This window comes from Salmo trutta, chromosome 17 (assembly GCF_901001165.1).
Source record: "Salmo trutta chromosome 17, fSalTru1.1, whole genome shotgun sequence".
Classification (NCBI taxonomy): domain Eukaryota; kingdom Metazoa; phylum Chordata; class Actinopteri; order Salmoniformes; family Salmonidae; genus Salmo; species Salmo trutta.
This window is the reverse complement of record NC_042973.1, coordinates 40,593,609-40,613,275: the sequence shown is the minus strand read 5'-3', so window position 1 is coordinate 40,613,275 and position 19,667 is coordinate 40,593,609. Positions and strand designations below refer to the sequence as shown.

General features: G+C 43.4%; 1 protein-coding gene and 1 long non-coding RNA gene across 2 annotated transcripts in view; both read right to left on the bottom strand.

The window, feature by feature from the left end:
• mapk12a (mitogen-activated protein kinase 12a) overlaps positions 1-19,667 on the bottom strand; it is a 32,161-nt gene that overhangs the window by 10,149 nt on the left and 2,345 nt on the right. The window lies entirely within an intron of this gene.
• On the bottom strand, positions 3,016-8,323 carry LOC115152196 (uncharacterized). The gene is made up of 2 exons (XR_003867439.1): positions 7,533-8,323; positions 3,016-3,689 (listed from the first exon to the last, which is right to left on the bottom strand). It is a non-coding gene; the product is annotated as an uncharacterized LOC115152196 (long non-coding RNA).

Here is a 19,667-nt window from a genome sequence, read left to right as displayed (position 1 = left end):
CAGTGTGGTGCCAGGACAACAACCTCTCCCTCAACATCAGCAAGACAAAGGAGCTGATCGTGGACTACAGGAAATGGAAGGCCGAGCACTCCCCCATTTACATCAACAGGGCTGTAGTGGAGCGGGTCGCGGGCTTCAAGTTCCTCAGTGTCCACATCACTCGGGATCTATCATGGTCCAAACACACCAACACAGTTGTAAAGAGGGGACAACAATGCCTCTTCCGCCTCAGGGGGGTGAAAAAAATGTGGCCACAGCCTCAAAAAGTTATACAGCTGTACCATTGAGACCATCTTGACTGGCTGCATCACTGCTTGGTATGGCAACTGCTTGGCATCCGACCACGAGGCGCTACAGAGAGTAGTGTGGACAGCCCAGTACATCACTGGGGCCGAGCTCCCTGCCATCCAGGACCTCTATAGCAGGCGGTGTCAGAAGACTCCCGCCACCTAAGTCATAGACTGTTTTCTCAGCTACCGCACGGCAAGCGGTAACATGAACAGCTTCTAACTCCAAGCTATAAGACTGATAAATAGCTAACCAAATAGCTACCTTGTCTATCTGCATTGACCCTTTTTGCACTAACTTTTTTGACTCATTACAGTGAACACGCTGCTGCTACTGTTTACCATTTTTCACTTTAATCATAGTTATCAAATCAAATCATTGTATTGGTCACATACACATATTTAGCAGATGTTATGCATTAGTATCTAACAATTCACATGTATGTACATGTATGTATATGTACATACCTACTTCAATTACCTCGTAACCCTGCTCATCGACTTGGTACTAATACTCCTTGTATATAGGAAAGTTATAGTTACTCACTATGTATCTATTATCACTTTTTATTATTATTATGTGTTTTAATTTTCTATTATTTCTCTATTTTCTTTCTCTCTGCATTGTTGGGAAGCATTTCACTGTTAGTCCACACCTGTTCTTTACGCATGTGATGAATAAAATGTGATTTGATTTTAAATAGACTAACACAATGTAACAACCCAGCAGTCTGTAGTTCAAGGCCCTTCCCACCGCCTATACACTTATTATTCCTTAGGTCTTTTCTCATTTTCAAATTGACAAAAATTACAAAAGATGTAAGGAATAATAACGCCATCTGGCGGTAGCAGGACTACAATACACTATTTCACAGCCAAACCTAGAAAGCAATGCCAAATTCGACTTTGCACTCCTAAACAACGCGATTTTTAAAACTTTTGTCAAAGGCTAAAGTCTACTAAACTTAGTCCACTTTGTTCATGACAGATTCTGCTTTTGGGAACAGAAAACTGCATTGAGATCAAATGTTTCATCGATGAGAAAATTTGCAGAATGTAGGCCAAAATCCGTCTTGTCCCATTACACTCACTACCATATTAGGTAGAGTGGAAACGCCAAGCGGATGCTTCATATTTATACATCCTTTATACACTGCTCAAAAAAATAAAGGGAACACTTAAACAACACAATGTAACTCCAAGTCAATCACACTTCTGTGAAATCAAACTGTCCACTTAGGAAGCAACACTGATTGACAATACATTTCACATGCTGTTGTGCAAATGGAATAGACAACAGGTGGAAATTATAGGCAATTAGCAAGACACCCCCAATAAAGGAGTGGTTCTGCAGGTGGGGACCACAGACCACTTCTCAGTTCCTATGCTTCCTGGCTGATGTTTTGGTCACTTTTGAATGCTGGCGGTGCTTTCACTCTAGTGGTAGCATGAGACGGAGTCTACAACCCACACAAGTGGCTCAGGTAGTGCAGTTCATCCAGGATGGCACATCAATGCGAGCTGTGGCAAGAAGGTTTGCTGTGTCTGTCAGCGTAGTGTCTATAGCAAGTGTCTATAGCATGGAGGCGCTACCAGGAGACAGGCCAGTACATCAGGAGACGTGGAGGAGGCCGTAGGAGGGCAACAACCCAGCAGCAGGACCGCTACCTCCGCCTTTGTGCAAGGAGGAGCAGGAGAAGCACTGCCAGAGCCCTGCAAAATGACCTCCAGCAGGCCACAAATGTGCATGTGTCTGCTCAAACGGTCAGAAACAGACTCCATGAGGGTAGTATGAGGGCCCGACGTACACAGGTGGGGGTTGTGCTTACAGCCCAACACCGTGCAGGACGTTTGGCATTTGCCAGAGAACACCAAGTTTGGCAAATTCGCCACTGGCGCCCTATGATCTTCACAGATGAAAGCAGGTTCACACTGAGCACGTGACAGACGTGACAGAGTCTGGAGACGCCGTGGAGAACGTTCTGCTGCCTGCAACATCCTCCAGCATGACCGGTTTGGCGGTGGGTCAGTCATGGTGTGGGGTGGCATTTCTTTGGGGGGCCGCACAGCCCTCCATGTGCTCGCCAGAGGTAGCCTGACTGCCATTAGGTACCGAGATGAGATCCTCAGACCCCTTGTGAGACCATATGCTGGTGCGGTTGGCCCTGGGTTCCTCCTAATGCAAGACAATGCTAGACCTCATGTGGCTGGAGTGTGTCAGCAGTTCCTGCAAGAGGAAGGAATTGATGCTATGGACTGGCCCGCCCGTTCCCCAGACCTGAATCCAATTGAGCACATCTGGGACATCATGTCTCGCTCCATCCACCAACGCCACGTTGCACCACAGACTGTCCAGGAGTTGGTGGATGCTTTAGTCCAGGTCTGGGAGGAGATCCCTCAGGAGACCATCCACCACCTCATCAGGAGCATGCCCAGGCATTGTAGGGAGGTCATACAGGCACGTGGAGGCCACACACACTACTGAGCCTCCTTTTGACTTGTTTTAAGGACATTACATCAAAGTTGGATCAGCCTGTAGTGTGGTTTTCCACTTTAATTTTGAGTGTGACTCCAAATCCAGACCTCCATGGGTTGATAAATTGGATTTCCATTGATTATTTTTGTGTGATTTTGTTGTCAGCACATTCAACAATGTTAAGGAAAAAGTATTTAATAAGATTATTTATTTCATTCAGATCTAGGATGTGTTGTTTAAGTGTTCCCTTTATTTTTTTGAGCAGTATACATCCAGTGAAATATGTCTCATTGTTCTATCTTTGGCATCGTTTCTTTGTAATAGAACATGTTCCTACTGTATATATGAAAGTCAAAGCAATCGATCATGTGACACCATTCATTTCTATGTGAATACTCTTTTGAAACCAAATTAATGCGCAGTTTGACCTACTCTAAGAAGTGAAGTTGCAGGCTAACTCCAGTTGAAGGACAACCTGGGTACTGCAGGCTGCCATTAGCGACTAAATAAACCTTATAACTAATTATGTGTGCGATTTTTTACATTTTATAATTGGTTTATAATTGGTTCAATGACTTACATCTGGTGTATTAGAAGCAATTATTGGTACCATGATTGTCTTCGGAAAAAAATATTAGTTACATGAAGATTAGCAATTTTCCATTCCCTATAATGAGGAATTCTGTTTTCTGCAAACAATTACATACAGGACTGTGGTCAGCCTTGAACTTCCGTGGCTTCAATTAATTCAATTCAAGTTTTCTGCGTGGGCCGACGCAGAAAACAGTGAAGTTGATCGATCTACGTCGAGGGAGGAGCAGATTTTTTATATATATATATGACAACATTTGTTGGCACCTTTAATTCTTACACATTTTCTTAGAAAAATAGTATATTTCAAATTTGGGAACTGCTACACTTGAAACCTGTTGGTGCTGACATCTTCAGGACAGGAATACCGGTTTACTTAACGGAGGAATAAACACACATGTTCATCATTGGTGTCTTAACCAGAACGGGGGAAAATGCACTTTATTTATTTTCGCACATGCGCAGTCATACATCTCTCATAGGGCATGACTGTACCAGTGTAAGAACACAACTCAACAACATATTAGTCCACATGCCAACACCCCCACTTGCTCTTATACTGTACAAGTCGTATTCAACCTAACTTTATCAACACATTTAGCTTACAGTTATTCATCTCACAAATGTCAGTTTATATTCCAAACATGTAACCCAAGAATTTTTCATTTTTGAACTTCGTTACAGGTTTAGTCAAAACATCTGCAGCCATGTCTGCCGTTGGACAATATTCAATACTTATTTTAGCATCACTGAGTTTAGTTTTTTTTTTTTTTTGTTCACATGGTGTTGACCTTGTATGGTTCATCTTTATTTTCCCTTCACTTTGTGTAAAATCAATGCCTAGGAAATGTCCAAGCCTCCCAAGATCTTTCATCTTAAATTTTTCACGTAACATTTATTTTACACTTGTGAGTGAGTCACTATCACTAGCAGCGATAATTAGATCATCGACCCAAATTATCAAAATGATCCTTTCTGTTGCAGTTTGTTTGTTATAAACACAGTGATCAGCTGGGTTCTGTGTAAAACCATTTTCACTAAGGTGATCATGCAACATTTTGTTCCAGTTCCTTCCTGACTGTTTCAGGCCGTACAGTGACTTGTTCAGTTTGCAGACTAGTTGCTCACCTGTATCTGACCTGACTTCAAAACCCTCTGGTTGCTCCATGTACACTTCACAGTCAATAGGAGCATGTAGATATGCTGTTTTGACATCCATCTGATGTAACTCTAAGTCATACTGAGCTGCTAGCTGCATCAAACAGCGTACTGATGTCATATTTGCAGTTGGAGAAAAAGTCTCCTTATAGTCTATTCCTGCCACTTGACTATACCCCTTTGCAACATATCTTGCCTTGTATGTCTCAGTCTCATCTGAATTGTTTTTGACCGCATAGACCCACCTGCCCCCCACTGCATTTTTACCCTCTGGCAGTGTGGTTAATGTGAATGTATCATTTTCCCTAAGGGAATCCATCTCCTCCTTCATAGCAGTAGCCCAAATCTCTGATTTTGGTGAAATCATTGCTTCTTTGAAGGTTTGTGGTGCATTGCACATTACTCTGTAGCAGTAGTCAACACTAGGTGGTATCTGGTCATCACATTTCACTTTACACTCATAGTCTTTTAAGTACTGGGGTTTCTTCCTCGCTCTGTCTGGATAGCGTGGACTCTGACCATCTGAAGTCTCAATTTGCACATCTTGTGTCTCTTCTGAGTTTTGATCTGCCATCTTGGCTTTCGGCATGGGGTTTTCAAATCTCTCCCCATGAAGATCATCACTGATTTCCAAATCTGTCTGAGTTTGGTGTTCGACTACACCTTTTGTAACACACTTGACTAATCTGTTTTTAAGAACTTTCCCAGTGTCTGGGTAGTAGACTAGGTATGCTGGACTATTTTTATCATACCCGACAAAAATACCCTTTTCACATCTTGAGTCTAACTTTTTCTTGTTCTGTCTATATGCATAGCAAACAGATCCAAATTCTTTCATCTTTGAAAGATCAGGCTTTCTCCCAGTAAACATGTAGTGTGGAGTCTGTCCTACACGCTTATTGTAACACCTATTGCGAATTACTGCAGCAGTCATTACAGCATATGTCCACAAGTTCTTTGGTAGGTTGCGTTCAAGTAGCATGCATCTTGCCATTTCGAACAATGTTCTCCAATTTCTCTCAGCCGTCCCATTTTGATGGGGTGAGTAAGGGGCTGAAGTTTCATGTCTTATGGCGTTCTTACTGAGCAGTGACTGGAACTCTTTGGCTGTGAATTCTGTGCCATTATCTGACCTGACACACTTTATTTTCCCATAAGGGGCCACATCAGCAATAAACTTCTCAGTAGCTTTTACAGTATCACTCTTTGCTTTTAGGAAATACACAAAAACTGCCCCTGAATAATCATCCGTAAATGCTAGAGTATATCTGAACCCATCTTTCGCCTCTGGCTCAATAGGGCCAGCCAAATCAGTGTGCACAAGCTCAAGAGCCGCTTTTGCTTTTTCATCAGGCTCTCTGTTTCTGCTCTGAACAAATTTTCCCTGAGTGCAGATTTCACAGTTGAGGGTAGATTTGTCAATTTTACCTGTGATTTTCATTCCCTCTGTCACATTTTCTAACTTTGACACATCCTCAAAATTACAGTGTCCAAGAATTTTGTGCCATGTGTGAATATCATAGCACCCATGACATCCATCATCATATTCATCACTTACAGTGTTAAGATAGTAAAGTCTATCGTACTCCTCGATGTCAAAAGTGGTACCGTTCTTGTGAATGAGCTTGTTACACCCCTGTCGAAAGTTGACTGAAGCTCCGTTGGCTGTCGCTGCTTTAACAGAGAAAATGTCCTGTGGAAACGACGGCACGTACAGCGCCTTCATCAGCGTTGTTTTTACCCGACGACCCGTGTTGTCTCTCAGGTAAACCTCCGCTGCACCTCTCCTCTCCGCGACACCATTCGTTCTTGTTCCGTCAGCCAGCTCCACGGAATGTTTTTCCGGTTTGAAAGTCTCGTCAAACTCCTTAAACTTCCCGATGTCCGTGACTATATGTGACGTTGCTCCCGTATCAACCATCAGCCCTTTCTGTTTCAGTCCACTAACCTGACAGTCACTTATTCTGAATGCAAATGAGTGGCTTTCAGCATCTGTTGCTTGTTTCACATTGTCTCTTCTTTTTCGTCTGCAATTTGCGTCAGTATGAGTGGAGCTCTTGCAAAAAACTACACCACTTTCTCCGTTCTTTGCGCTCTCCAGTAACGGTACATTCCCGGGCCTTGTGCCCTTTCTGGCCACAGTTGAAGCAGGTTATCTCGGTCCCTTTATCTCTCCCTCTTGGCCAGCTAACTTTAATGTTACTTGCCTTCATCACGTTGTCGTCAGTGGAAATGGCGCTAAACTTCTCGGTGCTTTCATAGCTCCTCAACTTGGTTTTGAACTCGCCAAAAGTTGTCGGCTCGTCACTCTGCGTTATGTGGATGGCAAACGGCTTAAATGATTCGGGCAAACCTTTCAGAATCATTGCAATCAACAGCCCGTCACTTAAAGTCTCTTCAGCATTTCTCAGTGCTGTAATAGCCGTCTCAGCACGAATGATATAGTCCGTAACACTTTCGTCAGCGGCTTTCTGAAGAGAAGTTAGTTCAGTGTAGAGGCTAATCACACGTGGCTTCCCTTTACCTGCATAATGTTCCCTCAATATCTTCAACGCTTTTCTCCCATCATCTGCTGCTTCTCTCATTATCAGGGAAAGGCTTTTATCATCCAAAACCTGTATCAATTCGGCGTAGGCTTCTTCATTTTTCTCTGTCTTCTTCATCTTCATCCACGCTCAATATGGCGGCCTTTAGCCCAAGCAAACGCAAGTGCCCCAAAAACTTTGTCTCCCATAACTCGTAGTTTTTTTCATCTCCGTCGAAATATAATCTATTCCATCGGCTTCCATGTTCCCTCCTGGGCCCATAACCTGTTGGTGCTGACATCTTCAGGACAGGAATACCGGTTTACTTAACGGAGGAATAAACACACATGTTCATCATTGGTGTCTTAACCAGAACGGGGGAAAATGCACTTTATTTATTTTCGCACATGCGCAGTCATACATCTCTCATAGGGCATGACTGTACCAGTGTAAGAACACAACTCAACAACATATTAGTCCACATGCCAACAAAACCAATCAGAACTTCCGTACATACCCCTCGTGATGAAGGCAGCCAATGGCCTGCCTCTAAGATGTAAACAGCCTCACATGAAATGGTGATCTGCTGTCAGCTCCCAAAGACGAACAAATATAAATATCTGTTTTCGAGTACACTTTAAATATGCAGCATGCAATAGGAATGGTCTTGATCATATGAAGAGGTAAGGCCGTTGACCATTTAACTAATTTATTGAAAGCTAGCCAATGTTACAGTTGACTAGCCTAGACAGCTGTAAACACACAGTTCTAAACATCTTTGCTGTAAACGTCAATGTGCCTGTTCAGGAAGCTAGTTTTTCATTAGCTATCTCTGTCAGTGAATTCAATTTTGAATAATGTTTTGGCATGATTGTGTAATTTCAAGTAACTAGCTGAAGGCTTAAAGAAACATTCAATCATATAATTTGCATAGAAACCCAAATAAAAGCATGCAGATAAAGATGTGTGTCATAAGTTATTGTATGCTAGAATGGCGGTTTAAAAACGACATATGCATATTAGCCAATACATGTGGAATAGCCTACACATATAGCATACCTTACAATCCAATCTTCTCTAAAAACAGTTGTACAATGTGCTCTGCAATAAGATAACCAGTTTGATTTCTAAACCAGATGAGTTCTCAAATAGCAGCTGCCCAACACCATGCTGGGTATGCATAATATCGAATGCATTGGAATATAAAGTATGGAGAATGATAAAGAGCCTGTAGGATTATAGGTAAAGCAGTAGGGAAATGAATGTTTGCGTTTCAAATACTAAATATTCTGTAAATGTGAGTATATTTAGGTGAGTTAATTGATTGTAACTACTAACCTAATAAAAGTTGACAGTGCCAAAATCTTGCCAATCCATTCATTATTCTATAACTATGACTGAGTGCGAGATGTTTTCCATAACGTACGTTTCATGTGTAACAAACAGGGTTGGTTACGTTTCCACTTGACACTGCAGAAATATGTATTTCATGTTTATGTATTCTAATTGGTTGGTTCAAGTCAGATGTCAATAAAGTGTTATGCCATTGGTCATGCTTGCAGATAGAGGGAATTCGCACGTTCTGAAATACTGTATTCTTTTTTTTCATATTTATAATGTGTACGAGTTCACTATGTACATGTCCTGATGTGCGTATGTATCTACAGTGTTTGGAAAGTATTCAGACCCCTTGACTTTTTCCACATTTGGTTACAACCTTATTCTAGAATGTATTTAAAAGATGTATTCCCTTATCAATCTACACACAATACCCCATAATAACAAAGCAAAAACAGGTTTTTAGATTATTTTTTGCAACCCCCCAACATTTACATAATTATTCAGACCCTTTACTCAGTACTTTGTTTAAGCACATTTGGCAGTGATTACAGCCTCAAGTCTTCTTGGGTATGAAGCTACAAGCTTGGCACATCTGTATTTGGGGAGTTTCTCTTATTCCTCTCTGCAGATCATCTCAAGCTCTGTCAGGTTGGATAGGGAGCGTTGCTGTACAGCTATTTTCAGGTCTCTCCAGAGATGTTTGATCGGGTTGAAGTCCAGGCTCTGGCTGGGCCACTCAAGGACATTCAGAGACTTGTCCCAAAGCCACTCCTGCGTTGTCTTGGCTGTGTGCTTTGAAGGTGAACCTTCGCCCCAGTCTGAGATCCTGAGCACTCTGGAGCATGTTTTCATCAAGGATCTTTCTGTACTTTGCTCCGATCCTGACTAGTGTCCCAGTCCCTGCCGCTGAAAAACATATGATGTTTTTTGTGCTACCTCCACCATGCTTCACTGTAGGAATGGTGCCAGGTTTCCTCCAGACGTGATGCTTGGCATTCAGGCCAAAGACTTCAATCTTGGTTTAATCAGACAAGAGAATCTTGTTTCTCATGGTGTCAGTCTTTAGGTGCCTTTTGGCAAACACCAAGCAGGCTGTCATGTGCCTTTTACTGAGGAGTGGCTTCAGTCTGGCTACTCTACCATAAAGACCTCATTGGTGGAGTGCTTCAGAGATGCTTGTCCTTCTGGAAGGTTCTCCCATCTCCACAGAGGAACTCTAGAATTCTGTCAAGAGTGACCATCGGGTTCTTGGTCACCTCCCTGACCAAGTCCCTTCTCCCCTGATTGCTCAGTTTGGCCGGGCAGCCAGCTCTTGGAAGAGTCTTGGTGGTTCCAAAATTCTTCCATTTCAGAATGATTGAGGCCACTGTGTTCTTGGGGACCTTCAATGCTGCAGACATATTTTGGTACCCTTTCCCAGATCTGTGCCTCGACACAATCCTGTCTTGGAGCTCTACGGACAATTCCTTCAATCTCATGGCTTGGTTTTTGCTCTGACCTGCACTGTCAACTGTGGGACCTTTATATAAACAGGTGTGTGTCTTTCCAAATCATGTCCAATCAATTGAATTTACCACAGGTGGACTCCAATCAAGTTGTAGAAACAGCTCAAGGATGATCAATGGAAACAGAATGGACCTGAGCTCAATTTCGAGTCTCATAGCAAAGGGTCTGAATACTTATGTAAATAAGGTATTTCTAAAAACCTGTTTTCGCTTTATTATTATTGGGTATTGTGTATAGATTGCTGAGGGTATATATTTTTTTAACCCATTTTAGAATAAGGCTGTAACGTAACAAAATGTGGAAAAAGTCAAGGGGTCTGAATACTTTCCGAATGCACTGTACACACATATATATATTTTTTCATTTTTTATTTTTTATTTCACCTTTATTTAACCAGGTAGGCCAGTTGAGAACAAGTTCTCATTTACAACTGCGACCTGGCCAAGATAAAGAAAAGCACTGCGACACAGAGTTACACATGGGATAAACAAACGTACAGTCAAAAACACAATAGAAAAATCTATATACAGTGTGTGCAAATGTAGTAAGGTTAGGGAGGTTAGGCTATAAATAGGCCATAGTGGCAAAATAATTACAATTTAGCAATTCAACACTGGAGTGATGGATGTGCAGGAGATGATGTGCAAGTAGAGATACTTGGGTGCAAAAGAGCCAAAATAAATAAATAACAATATGGGGATGAGGTAGTTGGGTGTGCTATTTACATATGAGCTGTGTACAGGTACAGTGATTGGTAAGCTTCAGTGATTTTTGCAATTCGTTCCAGTCATTGGCAGCAGAGAACAGGAAGGAAGGGCGGCCAAAGAGGTGTTGGCTTTCGGGATGACCAGTGAAATATACCTGCTGGAGCGTGTGCTACGGGTGGGTGTTACTATGGAGACCAGTGAGCTGAGATAAGGCAGGGATTTACCTAGCAAAGACTTATAGATGACCTGGAGCCAGTGGGTTTGGCAACGAATATGTAGCGACGGCCAGCCAACGAGAGCATACAGGTCGCAGTGGTGGGTAGTATATGGGGCTTTGGTGACAAAACGGATGGCACTGTGATAGACTACATCCAATTTGCTGAGTAGAGTGTTGGAGGCTATTTTGTAAATGACATCGCCGAAGTCAAGGATCAGTAGGATTGTCAGTTTTACGAGGGTGTGTTTGGCACCATGAGTGAAGGAGGCTTTGTTGCTAAATAGGAAGCCGATTCTAGATTTAATTTTGGATTGGAGATGCTTAATGTGAGTCTGGAAGGAGAGTTTACAGTCTAACCAGACACCTAGGTATTTGTTGTTGTCCACATATTCTAAGTCAGAACCGTCCAGAGTAGTGATGCTAGGCGGGCGGGCAGGTGCGGGCAGGAATTGGTTGAAGAGCATGCATTTAGTTTTACTAGCATTTAAGAGCAGTTGGAGGCCACGGAAGGAGTATTGTATGGCATTGAAGCTCGTTTGGAGGTTTGTTAACACAGTGTCCAAGGAAGGGCCAGATGTATACAGAATGGTGTTGTCTGCGTAGAGGTGGATCAGAAAATGACCAGCAGCAAGAGCGATATCATTGATATATATACAGAGAAAAGAGTAGGCCCGAGAATTGAATCCTGTGGCACCCCCATAGAGACTGCCAGAGGTCCGGACAACAGGCCCTCCGATTTTATACACTGAACTCTATCTGAGAAGTAGTTGGTGAACCAGGCGAGGCAGTCATTTGAGAAACCAAGGCTGTTGAGTCTGCCGATAAGAATGTGGTGATTGACAGAGTCGAAAGCCTTGGCCAGGTCAATGAAAACGGCTGCACAGTACTGTCTTTTATCTATGGCGGTAATGATATCGTTTAGGACCTTGAGCGTGGCTGAGGTGCACCCATGACCAGCTCGGAAACCAGATTGCATAGTGGAGAAGGTACGGTGGGATTTGAAATGGTCGGTGATCTGTTTGTTAACTTAGCTTTCGAAGACTTTAGAAAGGCAGGGCAGGATGGATATAGGTCTGTAACAGTTTGGGTCTAGAGTGTCTCCCCCTTTGAAGAGGGGGATGACCGAGGCAGCTTTCCAATCTTTAGGGATCTCAGACAATACGAAAGAGAGGTTGAACTGGCTAGTATTAAGGGTTGCAACAATTTTGGCAGATAATTTTAGAAAGAGAGGGTCCAGATTGTCTAGTCCAGCTGATTTGTAGGGATCCAGATTAGAAGCTCGAATTGTTTGGGCACAGACCTGGATAGTATGACAATACTCTGCAGGCTATCTATGCAGTAGATGGCAACTCCACCCCCTTTGGCAATTCTATATTGATGGAACATGTTGTAGTTGGGAATGGAAATTTCAGGATTTTTGGTGGCCTTCCGAAGCCAGGATTCAGACATGGCTCGGATATCAGGGTTGGCGGAGTGTGCTAAAGCAGTGAATAAAACAAATTTAGGGAGGAGGCTTCTGATGTTAACATGCATGAAACCAAGGTTTTTACGGTTACACAAGTCAACAAATGAGAGCGCCTGGGGAATAGGTGTGATGCTGGGGGCTACAGGGCCAGGGTTAACCTCTACATCACCAGAGGAACAGAGCAGGAGTAGGATAAGGGTACGGCTAAAGGCTATAAGAGCTGGTCGTCTAGTGCATTGGGAACAGAGAGTAAAAGGAGCAGATTTCTGGGCGTGGTTGGATAGATTCCGGGCATAATGTACAGACAAGGGTATGGTAGGATGTGAATACAGTGGGGATAAACCTAGGCATTGAGTGACGATGAGAGAGCTTGCATCTCTGGAGGCGCCAGGTGAGGTCTCCCCATGTGTGGGATGTGTGACAAAAGAGCTATCTGCGGCATGTTGAGCTGGACAAGGGACTCTACAGTGAAATAAAACGATACCTAACCGAAACAGCAGAAGACAAGGCATATTGACATTAGAGAGAGGCATGTGTGGCCGAGTGATCATAGGGTCCAATGAGCAGAAGTAGGTTAGTCCAGGAGCTGTTCGGTAGTCGCTACTATGCTAGGTGAGCGGGAGGCAAGGTGTTCAGAAAGCTAGCGGGCCGGCGCAAGCAGATGGGTCTTCGGTGACAACGCAACGGAAAAGCCTGTTGAAACCACAGACGATTACGTTGGCAGACCAGTCGTGATGGATCGGCGGGGCTCCGTGTCGGCAATAAAGGGTCCAGGCCAATTGTCAAAAGAGGTATTGTAGCCCACGAATTAGCAGGCATACCTCTTTGGCTAGCCGGGAGATGGGCCTAGCTCGAGGCTAGCTCAAGTCTAACTGGTGCTTGCATCGGGACAGAGGCGTTGTAGCCACTCGATTGCAGCCAGCTAGCTGCGATGATCCGGTGTAATGGCCCAGAGCTTGCAGCAGGAATACAGTGATGTGGTGGAGAAAAGCAGTCCGATATCGCGCTGTGCAGACTGGCAGGTATTGACCGAGCTAAAGGTGAAGACCGCTAGCCGTGGCTAACAGTGACTACTAGCTAGTATCTGATGGAGGTTCCAGTTATAACGTATAAAAATAGCAGATCCGTACCACATTGGGTGAGGCGGGTTGCAGTAAAGTATATTTAGATCATAGGTGGAAAGTGAGATAAAAATATATACGAAAAAATGATGAGACCGACTATTTACATGGGACAAGATGGGACAAGACAAACACACGTCTGACTGCTACGCCATCTTGGATCATATATATGTGTGTGTGGTACCTGGGGGCAATCTGGGATGTGCTTGTGTATGTTATTGCTGTAAGAGTGAGTTAGCATGCTCTAATTGTAATGGTCGCATTAGTTCCCTGCTAATTTACAGTTATTTCCATGCTAACAGACGAATCACAAATCTACAGCCATCAACATGCTGTTGTCCTACACATCTAATGTGCTTCCTTGTGTCTATCATCAGGTACTTACATTTGTTGTATTTTGTACTATTTTTGTCCTTTAACATGCTTATACATTTGAATAAAGAACAATAAACGTACTCACCATTTATTGAGTACGGAGACAAATAGCAAAGGTGTATCAGGCAGTATTTTAAGTATCTAAATATAGTGTAACCTACCAATCAATGTATATCAAGTCCCATGGATGGCACAATCTTACAATGTTACAGTCCAGAAATGAGAGCTTTACCATCTATGCAAAAAGCCTGGGCCTCTGATGGAGACTGTAGAACTGTCATCAATGCATGCTTCAGTATTCCCCCTTCTCTCTAGGAGCATTTGTGTACCAATACCCCATAAGTGTATCGAAAGGATCCCACCCTGGTCACCAATGTAGCTGACCGATGTAGAGAGAGACAAGTGCCTTAGCAGAATGCAATCCAAACCTTGCGCAGTCCAGAGATGAGAACTCTACCATCAATGACAAAAGCCTGGGCTCCTGACTGGGACAATAGAATTCTCCCCACTGCATGTTAATAGTAAAATAATATGTCTGTCACCTGTCAAACTGATTCTAAATTTTATTTAGTCTTTTCTGATGCACAAAAACAAGCATGTGTATCTGCAGTTGGTTTTCTTCAACTCTAAAATGCACTAGACTGTGTAAGATATGTGCAAGAAAAGTGCAACCTCTCAGTTATGGTATCAATAACATGATACAATGAGCTGAAACAAGCCACCTACAATTCCCCACATAGTAGCTTGTCATTTTTGATAGCTATCTAACCTTTCAGAATCATGACACCAAATTACTTTAAAAAGGTCTCATTTCATACAAGCACATTTTTGTCCACTTTCCTTCTCCTCCCCGCCTCTCCTCGATTAACTTTGACCTTTTTCAAAAGTAGGAAAGAGGATGGATATCTTCTTTACTAATTTGTCTTTGACCAATCAGATCAGATCTGAAAAATATCTGACGTCATTGGTCCAAATAATAAAAATATCAGAATTGCCTGTGTAAACGCAACCTTTGGAACACTGAGTTGATCATGTGTTACAAATTGGCATTCACCCAGAGTTAGTACTATCCGGGATCCTTGGGACGTCCATACCCTACACTAAGAGACAATTTATGCTTGATCTGAAAATGTGGTCGGACGCGCCTTATGGATGGTGTGACACAATTGCAAATCCCCTGGAGACGTGCAAACGACAAATTGAGTTCCGTACCACATCGCCGTGCGCCTCTGAAATGTGGTAACAATGGGGAGGGCTCCATATAGTATGGAGCGAGATAGCTGCCAAAAGGTTGAATATATGTATCATTGGGATTGTAAGAAAATCCATACCGAAATTGTTTGGAAAAGCCATGCGTGAAACATTAAATGTAAACGTTAAATTAGATCTGTAAACTTACAAACCCTATGTTATGACTATGAATTAACATTTACATGTTCAATTGTTATTTTAAGTCTCCCTTTACTCGGATACATATCTTTTTTTATACTTATGTGGCATCTGCAAAGAACAAACCGAACGTAGCTAGTCGAAGTTAGCTAGTCAATCAAGCAACTCTAGCCCAGACGTTAGAGATGCTTTGCAGCTTCCGGTTTCATTTCCAAAATAAAAGTCTTGAGCTTGTTTTAGAACTGCATTAAATAACGTTATACCAGTAGATGACGTAGTATAGGCTTGGACCTTCATCAAATGACTTGTCTGAGAATGATAAAGACACAGATGAGCCTTGTCTAGCATAACTGCCTGAGCGGCAAAATAGAAAATATTAATGTTTTAGGCAAGGCTTATTCTGTTATCTAAATATGTCATGCTGTTGTGTCTTATTTAATAGCCATATAATTACATAATTCATTTTTATAACCTACTGTGGTGATCATGTAACCTAATGAATCACACTTTTTCCAGTATATGGGAGCACGGACTGTAGGCCTTATATTAGGCATTTTGACTGTTGTATTAGTGAATTCCACTCTGTGTGTAGGCCATTTGCATTGCACAACCCCATCACGCAGAGGCTATATCCATATCAATAAATGAGACAACAAAATATTGATTAAGTATTGGCTATAACCTGTCCTGAGTGAAATAGCCAAGGGGCCCCAAATGGTCAAAACTATCCATGGCCTATTGTTATTGCCAGATCTGTTTCCCTATCAGCCACTGCATGTGCTTCTTCAACTATTTTGTTAAAAATCTATTAGGAGGCTATAATTAGAGGCCTGTGAGGTAAGGTCTCTTGTTAAGGGGAGCCCTGTAATAAAAACAGTTATAAAACACAAACAGAGTTCTAAAATTATTCTGCAAGACACCAGTACCCAAAATAATAGCCTGAATTGCAATGCCTCCAAGTTGAAGGCCTACTTTTTATTTGGATATGCCTAAACTAAACATCGACTTGAAGTGATAGGCTAAAGAACTTTAGAGAATTTCGATAGTTTTGAATACACACATGTATTTAAAAAAACAAATGGATAAGACTGTTCTATTCTCTTTGATTTAGTTCCTATTGCAACTCAGACAAATTACTGAATGGATGACATACTGACTGACTGAACTGAATGAAGAATGAATTAAATGTTCAAATATGTTGGAATGATGAGTTGCACGCACCATACATGCTCTGCACTTTACTTGGCTAGTAGTCAAATTGACTCTATGGCTGCATGCCTCCAGAAGGGCATCTTCTGAGGCTGAGGGGTGCTTTTCCGAAGGCGAATGGTGCTGCATGGTGATCACAAGTTCTTCAACATTCTTCCAAGATGGCGCAGCAGTTCAGACGTCTTTGTCTTCATCTTGTCGTGTGAGGTGTATATATCTTTTTTTTCCCTTCGTATATATTTTGTATATATTTTTTTAATATTTCTAACCTCAGTTTCAACATACTCTCCTGCAACCCGCCTCACCCAATGTGGTATGGATCTGCTATTTTCTATACTTTAGAACCGGAACCCACAACAGAAAAAAGCCAGCTAACTAGCTACTAGCTAATAGTCAGTTAGTCTGCCAGTCTGCACAGCGCGTTTCAACCCAGAGCATACCGGACTGCTCTTTCTCCACATCTCCGGTTTCCTACCGCAAGCTCTGAACCTTTTCACCTGGATCATCGCAGCTAGTTAGCTGCTATCCGAGTGGCTACCCCCCGGCTAACATCTCTGCCCCGAAGCAAGCACCAGTGAGCCTGGAACTAGCCTCGTGCTAGGCCCATCTCCCGGGTAGCTGAAGAGGTCAATCAGCCACTCCTTGGGCTACAATACATATTTTGCCAATTGGTCTGGACCCCTTTTACTGCCGACACGGAGCCCCACCGATTCCACCACGACTGGTCTACCGATGTAATCCGCCCGAGGGGTGTCAACAGGCTCCTCCGCGCGATGTCCCCTGAAGGCCCATCCGCTAGCCTGCTAGCCACGGCCCGCTAGCTGTCTAGAGCATATCGGACTGTTAGCTAAAGAGGACCATCAGCCAATTTCTTGGGCTACAATACCCATTTTTCCAATTGGCCTTGACCCTTTTACTGCCTACACGGAGCCCTGCCAATCCAACACAACTGGTCTGCCGACGTAACCGTCCGAGGGTGCTACAACAGACTACTTCCATCGCAACGTCCCCCCAAAGGCCCTTCTGCTAGTCCCGGCCCGCTAGCTGTCTGAATCGCCGTGTCTCCAGCTTGCCTAGCCTCCCACTGGTCCCTATGATCACTCGGCTACGCATGCCTCTCACTAATGTCAATATGTATTGTCCATTGCTGTTTTGGTTAGAGATTGTCTTATTTCACTGTATAGACTCCATCCCTGCTCAATATGCCTTAGCTAGCCCTTTTGTTTCACCTCCCACACATGCGGTGACCTCACCTGCTCTAAATGACGACTCTAGAGACAAAACCTCTCTCATCGTCACTCAATGCCTAGGTTGACCTCCACTGTATTCACATCCTACCATACCCTTGCCTGTACATTATGCCTTGAATCTATTCTTCCGCGCCCAGAAACCTGTTGCTTTTACTCTCTGCTCCCAACGCACTAGACGACCAGCTCTTATAGCCTTTAGCCGTACCCTTATCCTATTCCTCCTCTGGGGATGTAGAGGTTAATCCAGGCCCTGCAGCGCCTAGCTCCACTCCCATTCCCCAGGTGCTCTCATTTGTTGACTTCTGTAACCGTAAAAGCCTTGGTTTTCCATGCATGTTAACATTAGAAGCCTCCTCCCTAAGTTTGTTTTACTCACTGCTTTAGCACACTCTGCCAACCCGGATGTCCTAGCCGTGTCTGAATCCTGGCATAGGAAGGCCACCAAAAATCCTGGAATTTCCATCCCTAACTATAACATTTTCCGACAAGATAGAACTGCCAAAGGGGGCGGAGTTGCAATCTACTGTAGAGACAGCCTGCAGAGTTCTGTCATACTATCCAGGTCTGTGCCCAAACAATTCGAGCTTCTACTTCTAAAAATCCACCTTCCCAGAAACAAGTCTCTCACCGTTGCTGCTTGTTATAGGCCACCCTCTGCCCCCAGCTGTGCCCTGGACACCATATGTGAATTGATTGGCCCCCATCTATCTTCAGAGCTCGTACTGTTAGGTGACCTAAACTGGGACATGCTTAACACCCCGGCCGTCCTACAATTTAAGCTAGACGCCCTCAATCTCACACAAATTATCAATGAACCTACCAGGTACAACCTCAAATCTGTAAACACGGGCACCGTCATAGATATCATCCTGACCAACCTGCCCTCTAAATACTGCTGTCTTCAAGCAGGATCTCAGCGATCACTGCCTCATTGACTGTGTCCGTAATGGATCTGCGGTCAAACGACCACCCCTCATCACTGTCAAATGCTCCCTAAAACATTTCAGCTTGCAGGCCTTTCTAATCGACCTGGCCTGGGTATCCGGGAAGGATATTGACCTCATTCCGTCAGTAGAGGATGCCTGGTTATTCTTTAAAAGTTCCTTCCTCACCATCTTAAATAAGCATGCCCCATTCAATAAATGTAGAACCAGGAACAGATATAGCCCTTGGTTCACTCCAGACCTGATTGCCCTTGACCAGCACAAAAACGTGGCATACTGCATTAGCATCGAATAGCCCCTGCGATATGCAACTTTCAGGGAAGTCAGGAACCAATAAACACAGGCAGTTAGGAAAGCAAAGGCTAGCTTTTTCAAACAGAAATTTGCATCCTGTAGCACAAACTCCAAAAAGTTCTGGGACATTGTAGTCCATGGAGAATTAGAGCACCTCCTCCCAGCTGCCCACTGAGGCTAGAAAACACTGTCACCACCGATAAATCCACGATAATTGAGAATTTCAATAAGCATTTTTCTATGGCTGGCCATGCTTTCCACCAGGCTACCCCTACCCTGGTCAACAGCCCTGCACCCCCCACAGCAACTTGCCCAAACCTCCCCGATTTCTCCTTCACCCAAATCCAGATAACTGATGTTCTGAAAGAGTTGAAAAATCTGGACCCCTACAAATCAGCTCGGATAGACAATCTGGACCCTCTCTTACTAAAATTATCTGCCAAAATTGTTGCAACCCCTATTACTAGCCTGTTCAATCTCTCTTTCGTATCGTCTGAGATCCCCAAAGACTGGAAAGCTGCCGCGGTCATCCCCCTCTTTAAAGGGGGAGACACTCTAGACCCAAACTGTTATAGACCTATATCTATCCTACCCTGCCTTTTTAAGGTCTTCAAAAGCCAAGTTAACAAACAGATCACCGACCATTTCGAATCCCACCGTACCTTCTCCGCTATGCAATCTGGTTTCCGAGCTGGTCATGGGTGCACCTCAGCCACGCTCAAGGTCCTAAATTATATCATAACCGCCATCAATAAAAGACAATACTGTGCAGCCGTATTCATCTCCCTGGCCAAGGTTTTCGACTCTGTCAA